The following is a 16,448-nucleotide window of genomic DNA, read 5'->3' as shown; positions in this document are numbered from 1 at the left end:
ACACCATTCCTAATCCTTGTGGATTATCTATCTATATATCTAGGTTATATTTGCATCTGAGGTGATTCAGCTAGGAAATATGTTCAATGAAATATGAATTGCCAAAAACTTTGATAAAGACAGTAGATCGAGGGAAGAAAGATAAGGGAACACTTCAGGCTATTTTGATGCTCTTATTTTCCATGGAACAAGATAAGGTAAGAGAGGAAGTCTCTCCAGGGGAAGAGAGTCAGAGTCTCCTTGTGAGAAGGGGAAATGAGGAATGCAGATTAGATTTTCTTCTTCAGCATGGTTGCTACTAAAGAAAGCAAATCCAGTGGTTTAATTAGAGATGAACATATGGGGCTGGGAGAGATTAACATCTTCCAGGCTGGTATTTGGGACAGGCTGATGGTAAGAATTCACTCAGGGTTGAAGTCTGACCTTCCTGCTTTTGAGCCAGGATATTTTGGACCTAAATTTTCAGTGCCTCAGTTTCTTCATCAGTAAAATGGGATAAGGACAGCACTGTGCTAGCTTTCGGTTAATATAACAAATACTTGAGATAAATCAACTGATAAAGGGGAAAGGTTTACTTTGGCTTACAGGATGTTTCAGTGCACAACTGATCTGCTGCATTGCTTTGGGCCTGCAGAGGTGCAGGTTCCCCTTGTGTCCAGGGAGCAAAAAAGAAAGAAAGAGGAAGAAACTCTTTCAGGGGCACATCCCTAATAACTTAACTTCCTCCCATGAGGCTCTGCCTCCTAAAGGTTTCATTACTTCCCAATAACACCACAGGCTGGGAGCCAAGCCTTTAACACATGGGCCTTTGGCCTTTGGGGACCCTTATCCAAACCGTAGCAAGGTGAGGGTTAATGGTGGAAAACACTTTGGGGAAGCACATAGTAAGTGCTTAATGTACCTGTTATTTATTATTTTTACTCTGCTAACTAGTCAGTGGTGTCTCCTAGCAGCCAACCTCACCCACACAGGCTTCCTCTGGGTATTTATCATCTGTATATAATGAGGTGTTAGGAGGTTTACTCAGGGCACACAAAACAAAACAAAAATACAAAAAACAAAAGCCCACATCACAGTGCTGGAGTGTCATTCAGCTGTGAACAACGGGGCCTGGAATACAGTCCACACCATCATCTCAGTAAGGGAAAAAATCCAAATTTGACTTCTACTAGTTACACATTCAGAAAGAAAATCAGGCTCACTAGATTGGAAATAGATTTAATTATTTTAAAAAAATATTGTTCCTGTCATTGGAAGTTGAAATGTAAGTCAAAATTGTACTACAAAATAGATGACAAGTAGTTGAAATATTAACCAAGGGAAACAACTTCTTTGGCACTCCAAGAAGAACTCTTGTAATTAATCTTCACTGGTAATCTCTTCAGGGTGACCATTACTAATTAGAAACATGTTTTATCAACCCATCCAGATTCTAAGCCTGCTGATGGCAAGAGTCTATTTTTTTGGTACCATCATAGTCCCAAGGTTGAGCGGTATGCTATGCATACAGCAAGTGTATAGTCAATGCACTTTGTTACTACTATGCATTGAGGGCTAAGCATAAAATCATACACTCAAGGCAAACACAGATCATAATTTTTTTTTTTTCATGGAATGGAGCCATTCTCTTTTCCATCACAATTCAAGTGGAAAGAGTGAATTGGGTTCTGACAATGTGAGCCACAACATCTGGAGTCTGGCCCTCCACCTTGGGCCTTGACCTTCCCCTTCAGAAATGGTAGATAAAGAGCTCATAGAAAAATGGTTCAAACAGCAAAGGAGTGCAGCCCTGTAGAATCCTCTAGGGCAGTGGAGGATTGTTTTGTAGATATGTTCATAGAATCGTTCTCAGGCATAAAGACATTGATCTCTCTTTGGGTGCAGATGACTTACTTTTAAACCCCTCATACCCCTTCTCCCATACTGATTCCCAACATGATTCTTTTAATTGGTATCTACTTTCCTAGAAGGATAATAGGCTTTTAGGTATCATCTTATGTGACTAAAACTTTGAATGACTTTTTAAAAAAAATAATGTTGTTGTATTTTTTATATCTTTATTTATTCATATGTGGTGCTGAGGATCAAACCCAGTGCCACTCTGCATGCTAGGCAAGCACTCTATAACTGAGCTACAGCCCCAGCCCCAAATGACTATTTTTTCTTGCAGTAAAATAGGCGAAACATAAAATTTACCATTTTAACCATTTTTTAAGTGTACAGTTCAGTGGCACTAAGTACTTTTAAATCAAAATACAATTTATGTTTTTTTAGGGCATTTTTGATTCATAAGCAGTTTTACCAAAGGAAAACCTGGGATAGAAAAAACAGGGACACTCTTATCATCTAATAGATTCTCTCAGCAGCAATTTTTGTAAATAATTTGGTGGAGTAAGAAATAGAATTTATTGCCCCAAATGAAAATCTGATGTTAGCAATCATCATTATTCTAGCTATTCTTTTCTCTTGACAGAATTGGTTCAAGTTGCTCATAGCTTAGTGCAAATCATGGTTTCCTAAGCTAAGTGATTCTTCAGAAACAAAATGCATGGAACAGATTTGCTGACTCTTTAGCCTGGCAGAGGATTCTGGAATACTCTTCTCTTTTGGTAACTGAAGCTATTTGAAGACTGTGTCCCCTCTCTGTGACCCTGACAAGGAGTGCTGGAACACTGCCCTCCTTCTTACCTGGAAAGGCACCTCTAGCTCTTTTCTTTCCATTTGGTAGGACCCTATCTGCCTTCCAAGGCTTACTTTAAGTACTCATGTCCCAAAAGTGGGGAAAAGATGGCAGCACCAGTTAGAGACTCTGGATCTGAGAAATTAAGGGGCCCGAGGGGAGTTAAGTGAAAACCTAAACATGTGCTTTTGTTTTAGCTTTAATTTCTAGGTAACAGAGGCCAAGTGTATTTAATGATGAATGTGACAGTTCTTCTTCCATGGAGAAATTGAAGTTTATGGAAGAAAATGGTAGCATCTAAGTGCAAGGAAAGACCTTGGAAGTCAACTGGTCCATTCTCCTCATGTAATACTGTGAGGATGGCCTCAGGCCTGAGCCTAAGCAACTCCATTTTTTAAAACTCCAGCTTGAAACCTGCAGTCTCACCAGGCACGCCCACACAGCCCTCCAGGATGGCCTCAAACCAGTTACTTCCCCTCACCCTGGTAAACAGAGTGAGTCCCCTGGCAGCCTGTCCTCACCTGATGAGAGGGAAAGGAGAGAAGATCAGGGTGCAGACCACCAGACCAGATGTTTCTGACCCCAAGGTAAAGGATGTCACTGAGAAATCTGGTGGTAGCTGATAAGGATTGGAAGAGGAGTCAAAAGCCCCCTTATTTAGGATAAATAATAGAGCAAATGACCAGGGATTCAGCCAGCCGAATCTGGAGAGCCTGATGAGGACCTGGCATCCCATCACTTGTCATTGTTCCTGAGCCTCTGCATGATCCTCACTGCTCTCAAACTCTACCGCCTCGTCTGGACCCTGGTGAGAGCTGCAACTTCTCCCTACACCCTCTCCTCTATTGACCGTCCACTCCACACCAGGAAAAGCCTGCCTTGGTTCCGGACCTGGTCACCGTGGTCTGAGTGAGTGTGCATCTGCTGGACTTAAAGCCTAAGGCTTCAGAGTTTTGATCTGACTTTTGAACTTAACATGCAGAGGGAATGTCCGTCATTAGCCTGTCCTGATTCAGTGCGTTTTGCAGTGCTTAGAATTCATCTAGAATGGTTTGCTGTGAATTAATTAATCTAGGATTGTTTGCTGTGAATTGATGATGTCTACTGCAGTGCCTAGCATTAAGGATTGTCATTTTCTTGATTAAGAACCTGTAGAGTGAAACTGTATTGAGCACTTTGAGTGAAGAAAGCATTGAAAGGGGCAGAAGCACGTGGACATTCTGGAACATTTCTCCCCTCGACTGCATACGTGGCAATTTTGCCCCCTCTCGACAGACAAATGCCCTTGACATGAAATCTGCCTTCTCCCTCAACACACATGGGGGTGGGGCGCTCCCTCGTGAGCTCTTTCTCAAGGTCACCCAACTCCCTTCGCTCTCTCTTGTATTCCTCAGGCAACTCTCAGGGACAAATGCTCAACTGGTTCATGAGGATGGCTATAACAGAGTACCACAGGCTGGGTGGCTTCCACATCAGAGGGGGACACGATTCCATGTATAACAGATGCTCTGGAGAGAGTCTTGCCAGGACTCACCAGCAAGCCACAAAAGTCCTACAGATGTGCTGAGATCTGGATTTCTTTAGTCTTTGGGGGTAACTGTGGAGGCGGAGGGGCTTCTGAGCACCGAGAACAGCTGCCTTATTTTACTCCAGGGAGTCTTCCTGGGATTTGTTTTTCTATTAGTGTCCTCCTGTGGAAAGTGCCAAGAAGTCCACGTTGAGGACCCGGATATTCCCGTCACTAGAGCTGTTATGCTTATCATTTTAGATTGATATACTGTCTTGCAAAGTAGGCGTGGCACTCACCACCACTGGTATCAATGTGAAAGAGGATCTCGTGTAGGGAGAACAACGAAAGAAGGGGAGTCAAGTAGCAGAGTGCACAGGAATCCTAAGCTCTCAGTAGTCCATGTAGAGACGCACTTAGTTGGTGCCCAGCTGGAGAGCAGGCCTGGTGCACCAGAGAGTACCCTCCCTTGCCAAGCTCCACACCAGAGCTGCTCCCAACAGGCTCCATCGACCCCCCTGTCACCACTCCATATGGACATAAGGAGATGGCACCAGAATATAAATCTACAACATCCCTACCACAAAGTGTACTAATTATTATTTTTTAAAATAGCCAGACTTTCCTCAATGAGGGAGTAGGGTGTTGATGTATAGTGTTATGCAACCTCCACACCAGTATCAGGGCCAGACTGACCTTTGAGCAGCATGTGGGGCATGTGGACAGAGAACACCTGGACCTACCTATTCAGTAACAGCAGCTCCTGGTGGAGCCTCATTGAGAAGGAGCATCTTTGAGAGGTAGCATCTGGGATTAGCCTGTTATTCCTCTATGCTAAGTCAGTCTTGCTTCTCCCTAAGCTACCAAAAGTTGGAAGAAAAACCCATCCAGATTTGTCTGTCTTGATTTATTTGATGTATATGTACATTTCACTGTAGAGAATTTATAATTCAAAAGTAGACATAGGTTCTAATAGTAACAGAAACTCTTTACATAATGCTCACAATATGAGGACCTGCACTAAGCCCTTTGCTTTTATTTCTTTATATCTCATGCTACTTTGTGAAGAAGGTGCCATTATCTCCATTTTATAGGTCAGGAAGAGAGACACAGAGATGTTAAGAAATTCGCCCAGGGTCACACAGCCAATGGATGCTGCTTGGCTCTGGAGATTGTGCTTAGAACCTCTATCTTATAGGACAGGTTTGACTGTCACAAGTACTGTGAAAAGTAAAGCCCACTGGTGCTTGGGAGCAGATATCTTCTTAGAGCTGAATCTATGCACAAGTAATAAGGTGATACTTACACTACCTATTTAAACCAGGCAGGATTTAGTTAGGAAGAAGTTAAGAATACTTTGTGGTCCCAAGCAGAATTCTACTTTTTAGATTGTGGCTTTACCCAAGTGAATCAAATGTTGAATCATGAAAAATTTGAATTCTAACCCATAAGAACACCGGTAAAACTTCTCAGGGATATAGAGGATTATATGACGCAGCCTTAAAAAAATCATAAGGTCATGTGCTTTATTAATACCAATGCATCTCTTTATAGAAAAGGAAGCTGAGGCTCAGAAGAGTTGAAAGACTCCATCGAGGTCACACGAGTGTTAGTGGGAGAACGTTTGGTCCACGTTGGAAGATCCATGCAGCCTTGGGCAGCCATGTTTAATCGTCTGGACTGAGGTCCTTGAACACAATGAAAGTCCACTCTGATCATCCGCATTACTCAAGCTGACTGAATAGTTACCAAAGCTCCACTTGACCATGAATTGTATACACAAAGGTGTGGAACTGTCCTAATGCCAGTCAGAAAGAAAGAATCAAAGTTAAAAGGGAGAAAAAGCAAAAGAAAATCATAAAGGACTGAAGTTGCAATCCTAGGAAATTTCTGACCTCCTCTATTCCTGTAGAGTGGACACTTTTTATTCAGGAATAAAAAAATATATGATGGTCTCTTTTTTTCATATCCACAGAATAAGTACTCACTCTCCAAATGAATCTCAGTGAAATGAACAGAAATGCATTTCTTTATTCAAGGGGGTCTTCTTTGGGAAGCCAAAGCAGCATTTGACTAAAAAAACCCCAAAAAGTTAAACATGAGAGGACAGCGACACCATAATGCATGGGCACATCAGTACTTTTGCTACTTCAGATTGAGACAAGCCACTGAGTTCCCATGTGCGTGAGCAGAGGATCACACCAGGATGTCTTAAGCTTAGGACTGTCTTTGGGGATTTCATACTCATCAGCAATGCAGGGAGTTTTCATTGCAACTGAAAGGCACTCCTATGGGAAACAGCTGCCAACTGTGCAGTGATGATTCTTCATTCCCAACTAGCTAGGGGCAGATAATTGCAGATATTTGCAAAAAGCCAACAGGTTCACTCTCTATGGCTCCATGAACTGCTCTTTCTATCCTGTGTAGACAATATTACCATTGCTTATTTATGACCTATGGGCAGGCTATTACCTTGCCGATTACTTGTATCCAATGAGGCATAATCTTTTATTGTTATTACTATTTCTTTGCCCTTCTCATTTATTGATATCTACAAACTCTTGGGTGCAATAGGCTCTTATTTAGGAGCAGAAGGATTGTCCTGCTTTGACGAACGGTGCGTGGCTTGGTTTCACCCATCATTGATTGCTCATTTGGTGGAGCCTGCATCTGGCTTTCCCTTTCTCATATGTACCCTTCTTTCCAATGTCACCACTGTCCTTGTGTGGTGGGTACTTACATTATCTTTATTTGCATCTGCTTCAGATCCTGTGTTCCTTCTCACTTTTTCATATCACTAGTAATTTTGAAAGATCAGTTATTACGAATACTTCTGCTGGGGCTGGAGTAGTGGCTCCGTGGTAGAGCATTTGTCCAGAATGTGTTGAGGCACTGGGTTCGATTCTTGGCACCACATATAAATAAGTAAAATAAAGGTCCATTGAAAACTAAAGAAATATTTTTTAAGAAAAGAATACTTCTGCTTCCATGAAATTCATGTTCACCATCAATTGTTTTTCTTTTTTCTTTTCTTTTCTTTCTTTCCTTTTTTTTTTTTTTGTACTAGGGATTAGACCCAGAGGTGCTTCACCACTGAGCAATATCTCCAGCCCTTTTTGTTTTTTATTTTGAGGTAAGGTCTTCCTAGGTTGCTTACATCCTCACTAAGTTGCTGAGGCTAGCCTTGAACCTGCTATCCTCCTGCCTCCGCCTCCCAAGTCCCTGGGGTTATAGGCATGCACCACTGCTCCCAGCCATCAGTTGTTGTTGTTTTTTTTTTTTATGAGGACCAACTTATCTGAATACCTAGGATAAAAACTGTCCTTTCTGGGCAAAGTATAGTGGCGATTATAATCCTTGGCCTTTGACTGTCTCACTCCCAAGAACACAAAGCTAGTCTTCTAAGACCGAGAATGAGGCATAAATAAGTTCAAACACTGCACTCTTTTAATTCAAGTCAGAGGAAATGATGTTGATGACCAGAAGAAAGGTTGGCAATTAAGGGAAAACTTCACCTGTTACTTCTGCAGCCATCACAGGGCAGTTTTATATCATATCTCATATGGTTTATGATTCATGGATCAGACTGCTTTATCCCTGAAACCATAAGGAATATTTGTGAACCTACTGATCATTTTCCTAATGAAAAGCCCACCGGCAAATGGAGGACTTGTTGGTGAACAGATCCTTACACAAATTAGCAGTGAGATCTTATTATGATGAAGAGAAAACCTGAGGTTTGAAGTATCCCTAAAATAGGGTCATTTTTATAAAAACACTTTATGATATTAACATATGAGACAAGCCTCACATTGAATGTGATAAAATAGGATAAAATAATTATGAAAAATAAAAATAACGGCGTGTCGGTCGATACACTCACAGCAGTGAAATTATTTCAGTGAAAGTATAGAAAAGTTTCTAGAAAAATATGTCAACAATATTACTTTACTGAATAAACAGTTAGTGATGATCAATGTTTTATTCAACGGGACTAAACAGGAATACAATAATAATTTAAAATTGTCTCTCCATATGGAACTAACTTGACCACCAGATCCAGAACAACACCTTGCTAATGTTCTTGGATATATTTCTATATTTCTGACGTTTTACACCTTCTGCTGTGAGTGTACAAAATATGGGTGCAGAACGTGTATTTTTTTTTTTTTAAGAGAGAGATAACTGGTAACATAGCAGCTTTCGTGAGAAGAGTGGATATTCCAGTTTTGCAAGACTGAGACCCTGATGCATTCATCTGTGCAACCTCTCTCAAGCAGGATGAGGGTATGTTATGAGGCTGGCAGGTGGATGGGGAGGATGTCATCAAGAGAAGGAGCCAGACACTTTCTTTCCTACAATCTCTTTGCTTAATGTTGTTTTTGTTGTGTGACTGCATTCTGATACTTAACCCTTGTGTTCTTGAGACCCTGGCTGTTGATTAATAGACTCCTTAAAGGGTATTCCAGGTGGCCCAGTTCTTTGCTGTGATAGTTAAATGTCAGCAGCCACAATGGCCACTGAGACACCACCCAACACCACTGCAAACAGGCAGTAGTTTTTTTTAAACACCTGTAAGAAAATTATGGCATCCCCTGTGGATTGGTGAATGGGCACCCCTGCCCCTCTATCATAAGGTGATGACTTGGGGACATTTTCAAAGGGGATAGGCTGCCAAGATCAGGCCTCTCAGAGCATTACCTCACTCTTGAGAAATTTGAGCAAGTTGCTAAGCAATTTTATTTTTTTTTACAAGGAAAATTTCAATTTTCCATTCCTGGGCTGTTTTACACATGTTACTTGGGAACATAATTTTTCATTTAGACCACTGCACTTAGGATGGATTGAACTGAGCAACAGCCTGGAATGATAATGTGCAGAAAGGTCCAACTAAATATGGCTTCTAGCTCTTCAAAACATACCATTGGCATAAATTGGTTCCAAGTCAAGTGAGTACTCCCATTAATTTAATATCTGAAAAGATTTGTGCGTCATCTTCTAATGACCTCTAGGCTTGGTGTTGGAGATTGGGAGGGTGACCCAGGTGGTCATATGGCATAGAAAGAACATTTATGTTCTTCCTTGATGACCAAGATGCCTCTGGGCTCCTGGGAACAGTTTCCAGCGGAATGGAGAGCAGAGAGAATCATAATTATATCTCAGCCCTGGTTCATCACCCAACGGGGACTTGTATTTCTACATGTGCCCCTTATAAATCTTTTAGCTAAATCAGGGTCTCAAATGTAAAATTCAGTTCCCAAGGGACCTTTTCAATATAAACCAAAGTCTGGTTTAGGTTAGTTGTTTTTTTTCTTTTTTTAAAACTCTGTGAGATATATTTACTCATGATAATTGCAGATTTAGAACGAAGTCTCATTTATTTTATGTGACACTAAAAACAAAAACAAAACCTCAAGTGGACAAAAGTAGAAACACACCTCAAACACTTTATGACATCCATAGATGAATTTCCATATAAATTTGTAGCTATGAAAATATAACTTATAAGCTGGTGGAATATGGAGAGGAAGCATAATATTTTGGGGTAGTGCTACATTATGATTCTTGGTTTTGCTTTCTAACTGAATAATGTGTTTGTTTACGATAGCATTTACCTATGAAGGGAGAGAGCAGTGGAAATACGGCTACCTCTCCCTTCTGGTTCTTCTTGTGTCCTGTGACAATCATGAAATTTGATAATCAGTCAACCAGTTTTTTTCAATTGGGTTTAGTGCAGTTAAATCCTGAGTAGGTGGCATTCTGGAGTAAATCTCATAAGCAGCTCTATCTGATGTCCTGATTATCCTCAAAGAAGAGATTCTGTCTGCTCAGCACTCTGGGAAACAAGTGCTCTTAAAATCTGGATTGTCTGATAATATCTGTCAAAAATCCCGACAGAGTGATAAATTACTCATAAATACAAAGGGAGGAAATTATTAGAGTAATGGTGGCAGGCTCTGATCTTGATAATTCCAGTTTTCTAGCAGCAGATCTTTTTTTTTTTTTTTTTGTATTTTCTTTTTTAATATTGAAGAGTTGATTCCCAACTTGAACCTCTGAATTTGAATAGCAGAATAAGTTACTGGAAGCTGTTAGCAAAAACTGAGCTGTCTCCAAATGGTCCTTGTGATCTCTAGAATCTTACAAAAAAATAATAGAAAACCCAGGAGCCACCAAATGACATACAAACTGAAGGGAAAATGTAGTTTGTATTTTCTAAAGGAAAGGTGACTATCTATGTTTATTTAATATTTTCAATTATGAGTCTGCTTATTTGCTGTAAACCTCAGAAATCATAAGGCTAACATTTCTAGGGACACATACATTAAACTAACGGAATAAGGTCACAATTTGCAGAATTCAAGATTTATTGGGATTTATTAGGAGGAGTATCTTTCTCATGTTAGAGTCTTTGTAGGCTGCAGTGGCTTCGAGCATGCACTCTCTTGGCCTCTGTATCCTTTTGTCTGTATCAAATTCTGCTTGTTCCTTAAACTGGTAGAAACTATTTAAACCTTAAGGCATGCCCCCTCCACCCAGCATCATGGAAGCAATAAAGGTGTATAATGCGTTCACCTAATTAGTAAGGGCCTCAGCAGGCAAGTTTGTAGTATTAGTGATAGGTTTTTATATATTTTAGTACACTACTTATGTTGGAGGGATTTTTGTAAATTCACTTGGAATTTCTAGCTTTTAATTCAACTTAACTCCAAATTTGTTTATTTATTTATTTTAGTGCATACTAGGAACTATTTGCAAAAGGCTATTAAAATGTTGTATATGAAGCTGGTTGCACTTTAATCCCAGCGGCTTGGGAGGCTGAGGCAGGAGGATCTCAAGTTCAAAGCCAGCCTCAGCAATTTAGTGAGGCTCTAAGCAACTTAGTGATACACTGACTCAGAATAGAAAAGGGCTGGGATGTGGCTCAGTGGTTCAGTGCCCTTGGCTTCAATCTCTGGTTACCTCCCCTTCCCCCTAAAAAAGGTGTATATGAGTAAGAAAAAACATAAGCAAAGAATTAGCGTATGACAAATTTCAGGAGTAATCAAATGAATGTTAAAATGAGGTTTTTCTTATCACATTATCTAAGAGTAAAAGAAAATATTATTAGCGACACTCTGGTGCTTGAGGACAATTTATTGTGCTGCTGTTTGGAGTGAGTGCCACAAGAAAGATACAAATCAAAATCTCTGGAGAGAATAATCAAAATTGGAAACCACAGGAAAAATTCCCAGGGTATCAATGCTTCAGGAAGGACTTGAAGGGAATGGATGAATCCAAACAGGTGGAGGGTAGAAAGCACAGAGCTTAATTAACAGTGGCAAGTCTTTATTCTATTGTGTTTTGGAGATTTATCTGCATTGGTACCTGAGTTCTATCTCATGCATTTAAATTTTTGTATGGTTATTCCATTGGATGAATATATAACAATTTATTTACACATTCTCCTGATGGACAGTTAGATTGCTTCTAAATTTTTGTTACTATGAACCAAGCTAATGAGAATGACTTTGTATACCTTCTTATGCACATTTAAGGGATGTTTTCCAGGACACAGCCTGAGGAATAGGATTGCTGAGTCATGGGGTATGTACTAGATAGTCCAGACTGTCTTCCCACATTACATTTATTTGAAAATTCTTATTTTCCCACAGTATTACACTTTAGTATTGACAAAAATATATTTTTACCAATTTGATGGGTGTGAATGAGTATGATATTTGATCTCGTCAGTTCCCTGATTGCAAATGAGGTTTATAATAGTTTTTATACATTTATGGGCCATTTAGTATGTTCTTGAGCAAATTGCCTGTTTTCCTTTATTATTTTTTTTTTTGTGTGTGTGTGTGTGAGACTGATAGACTTTCTTTTCTTCCCTCCTTTCCTCCATCCTTTCTTCCTCCCTCCCTCCCTCCATTCTTGCTTTCTTTCATGCTACTGGGGATTGGACCCAGGGGTGCTCTGTCACTACTACATCCTCCTCCCTTTTTATTTGAAACAGGGTTTCACTGGTTCACTGAGACTGTCTTGAACTTGCAGACCTCCTGCCTTCATTTCCAGAGTCACTGGGATTCCAGGCATGCTGCCTACCACTTCCAGCAGTGGTTTTCTTCATTATAGATACATTCTAGATGACATGTTTTTTTTCTTCTTTTTTTTAAAATCAATGAAATGAATTGCAAGTATCTTCACTTCTTCTGGGTCTTGTTTTTAAAGCTATATTTTGGTCTCTTCTTTTATCCAGAAGCAATTATAGTTTAGACAAAATTATCAATCTTTTTCTTTATAAGTTTCCGCTTTCTTTGACTTGTTTAAGGAGCTCTTTTCTAATGTGTATTCCATACAGTAGTTTAACATCCTTTCTAGAATTTTTGCTTTTAAATATTTAAATCTTTAATTGGCCTGATTTTTGGTAAGGGTGTGATATATATATATATATATATATATATATATATATATATATATATATATATATATATATTTTTTTCCAAAAGAACAGCCAACACTACATAAAATAATTCTTTTTCTTTTTTCTTTTTATGTATTTATCACATGCCAAGCAAATTTTATACAGACTTTAGACTTCAGTTTACACAGAGCAAATACTTTGGAATCCTTCCCAATGGTGAAGTGTGTGTATATCTCTGTTGTCATAGGAGCTCTGGGAGCAACTAAAGATGATGAGTATAGACAACCGAGTTTGAATTCTTTCTCCCTCATTTACAAACAAAGTAAGAAAAAAATTGCTAGCAAACTGAATCAGTTTGCAAAAGTTGGTACTGAGATGAATGTAATTGGACAGAACTTTGAAATAGAAATGTGAGCAGTTCACCTCAATTTCAGATGGTTGAAAGGGCTGGAACTCAAGGTCCTCCCCTGGGTTCTGGAAATTCAAGCAGGAAATGAAGATGACCATTAATAACCCCAGGAGCTAAATAAATTAAACAGAACCAAAACAGTACCAGTGGAGTGTGAAGTATGTCTGCGTGTAGCAAGAGCACTTGACTTACTCAGTCCCATTCCCAGACCTATCTCCCCTGCCGTCCCCTCTTACAGAGGCTGAGAGTTCAACCCTCACTTTTCTTGGACAACTTGTGCCTTTGGTGGCCATGTGGCTCAGCTCTGGTAGTGATGCAACTGGACAACATTCCTTCCCATGCAAAAAGACAAGGCTGCCAGGAGCTTCCTCATCTTCTCCCTTTCTGGAAACTGGATGTGGGGTTGAAGTGCAAACGTTATCTTGGAATTCGAAAGACTGAGGCTTGTGGAATTCTGAGTACTCTGGCAGCCCTTGTGTTCCCACAGTTAGACTTCTTGTTGCCAGAGACAACATTAACTCATATCTGTTTAAATCTTTGTGGTCAAGGCTCTTATTTTTTTTTAAATTCATTTATAGTTAAACAGATGTCGACCTGATACAGCTTTGATACCCCATTCCTTCATTCATTCCATATTGGTTATCACTGGAAACATGGACAGCAGTTGGTGTGTGTTAGTGAAGTGCATGAGGGTTGAACAGAGGAAGGGGAAGGAAAAGATGGCATGAGCATGCAGAATTTAATTTATAGTAGGAGAAATAAAATCTGACCACTGTTAGAATCAGTTTTGATAAATACCCCAAGTTATCATCAGACGTTCTTTTACAAGCACATAGGATTTGCTGTGACAGTCTGAGTTCTTGCAGGGATATCTTTGCCCTTCACTTTGCTGTGACAGCATGTGTTATGTTCTCTCAAGTCACATCGGGATTATTTTGTACTATAAAATGTTAATGGCATATTTTCAAAAAGTCCGTAGAAATCCCTTTTGGAGCTGTAAGTAATTCCACTCAAGAGACACGGCAATTCTATCCACCTCTTGAAGACACAGGATAATCTCTCTCCATTAGTGTGGCTTTGAAAGAAACAACCTGATGTTATTTGTGCTACCATCCTGTGTGGTCAATGCACCAGACAAGAGAGCAGGGAAAGTCATGTTTCTAGCCAGGGCCAGGTGAGCATGCAAACTTGTTTCTCTTTCTGGCATCCCTCAATTTCTTGCTTGCACATTTTTAGGATCTCAGAAAATGTTCGCTCTTGGCTGTGTTCTGAATTTGTCCCCCAATATTCTTATGTTGAAAGTTATTCTCCAATGTGATGGTATTAAGGGGTGAAGGCTTTAGGTGGTGATTAAGTTTGAGGGCAGCGCCTTCATGGATGGGGTTAGGACTTTTATAAAAGGGATTGAAGAAGTGTATTTGTTCCCATTCATGTGAGGACACAGGGCTCATCTGCTCAGGAGGACACAGGGGCAAAGTGCCATCCTGGAGGCAACAAGTAAACCTAACTAGACACCAAACCTGTCAGTGCCTTCATCTGGACTTCCCAGACTTCCTGAAATGTGAGAAACTGTGGAGAACGGTGAATCAAATCACGGCCTCTGACTTTTTGGTGGCTACGTTTGCACTGCAAGCTGCCTGTGTGAAGGTTCAGATTGAGATGCCCCAGTTGCTATGGTGACGTGGGCCTGAGAAGACTCTGTGCAAAAGTGCAGAGCCTTGTGTCTTGAGTCGAGGTCTGGAGTTCAGACACCGATTTCCAGGGATAGAGAATTCTGAGCAAAACAAGATGACCTTAGTGTCTCGCCAGTCCCGCGTCCTTGAGATTGCCTGCTTTGCTGAAATTTTCCCACAAATGACCTTTTGAGGAAACCTATATGATAAATGTGCTGAGCTAGCTCTGGTGTCAGTCAAGCCTCACCAGGGCTGGGCTGAGCCACCTGGCCTTGTCCTTTTCTCTTTATGTGTCTGCTTGTCTTTCCTTCATCCCTCATCGCCTCCTCATCCAGTTTCTGAATCATGGCCCAGGCATGAGTCCGTGGCAAGAAGTAAATTTCTATTTTTATGAGTCACCTAGTCTGTCGTATTTGTAGTCCATGAGTAGACAAAGACGCTGTTTTTGATTATGTGTGGTTTTATTTTCTGATTATTATTTGATCTGAGGCAATCTGACTTCTTGCATTACTGAAAAGATTTTTATTTACTTATTTATTTTGCTGAGCTGGGGGTAGAATCCAGAGTCTTGGGCCTACCAGGCAAGTGTTCTACCACTGAGCTTCACCCTCAACCCTGTGACGTTCTAGACCTAAATTCGGCAGTGAACACTCTTTCCACTTTCTAGTTCCCTGAACCAGATGAATAAATTCTTCAGCAAGGATGTGCACCATGACAGTCATCTTCTCACCAAGTGTCCTTTGGTTCTGGTCAAGTGCTGAGGGGATGGAGGACGTAAGACAAAGGCATGATCTCGCCAAAGCCCCACCCTTCACCGTCCTTGGCTTAAGGAACCCCCAGGAGGGTGGGCTGGGAGACATGCAGCATTCTCAGTTCTCCTCGGATTTCGTCAGTGTTCCCGAGAGCCTATTATCAAGGGTTTTGCAGTGATCCTGGTCTTGGCCTTGGATGTGTGGTTTGTGACTCTGGCACTTTTAGTCTGACCAGACTTGGGCTGAGACTGTAGAAGAGGCAATCGAAAGTGTCAGGGTGCAGGCTGAGGTTGGGGGAAGGCTGCCAAGTCATTACTATGGTGCTGAAATATCTCCCCTTTGAAAAACCCTCTGACTCAGCTGTCCATGCCATACTTTGTTGAATTCCCTAACCAGGATACGGGAATAGGGTACCTTAGGTCTTCAAACCTTGATCTCTAGCGCATAGAAATGCATTATGGGATCATGTGGTTTTAGCCTCGTTTCTCTTTCCCACTTTTCTGGAAGGGTTGTCTCCTGATGAAAAAAGTTCCCTGCTTAGGAGATCAAACTTTTTTTTTTTTTGTTTTTTTTTGGATAATGATTTTTACTCCACAAAAAGTCATTTAAAATGTTTTTTGTTTGTTTCAGAGATTTAGTCCTTCTGTGATTACCTCAGTTCAGTTTTCCTTGACATAAACAGAGGGCTTTAAAAATATTCGACGAATCCCAGTGTTGGTTAGCATTTGTATGGGCTCATACTGAGAGTCATATTGACCTCAGAGTGGAAGTTTATCTTTTGAGGTTGTTTTGACTTTGAGGAGGATAGATATTGGAACTTTCCATGGAGAGCACTGCTTGGTTGACTTGTTTTCCTTCTCCATGATGTTAGGAGGAAAATCTCCCTGACCAGAAGGCTCACTTCGTAACTGAAATGGTGGTTCATTTGCAGTGTGGCTGGCTGTACGGAGGAATGGATCCCAATTCATCCAGGAGCAGACCTAAGATGGGAGACTAAGGCTTTTGATGTTTTGCAGG

General features: G+C 40.6%; 1 long non-coding RNA gene across 7 annotated transcripts in view; it reads left to right on the top strand.

Moving 5' to 3' along the window:
- The window catches only part of LOC144366916 (uncharacterized), a 175,791-nt gene that overhangs the window by 9,829 nt on the left and 149,514 nt on the right, over nucleotides 1-16,448 (top strand). For 2 of the 7 annotated variants that reach the window (XR_013426113.1, XR_013426111.1), the window contains exon 2: nucleotides 16,363-16,447. The exons of the other annotated variants lie outside the window; for them this stretch is intronic. This is a non-coding gene — a long non-coding RNA (uncharacterized LOC144366916). The remainder of the gene's footprint in view (nucleotides 1-16,362; nucleotide 16,448) is intronic. 7 annotated transcript variants of the gene reach the window in all.

Source organism: Ictidomys tridecemlineatus, chromosome 9 (assembly GCF_052094955.1).
Source record: "Ictidomys tridecemlineatus isolate mIctTri1 chromosome 9, mIctTri1.hap1, whole genome shotgun sequence".
Classification (NCBI taxonomy): domain Eukaryota; kingdom Metazoa; phylum Chordata; class Mammalia; order Rodentia; family Sciuridae; genus Ictidomys; species Ictidomys tridecemlineatus.
The sequence above is the reverse complement of the archived record's forward strand: the minus strand, read 5'-3'. Positions and strand labels throughout refer to the sequence as shown.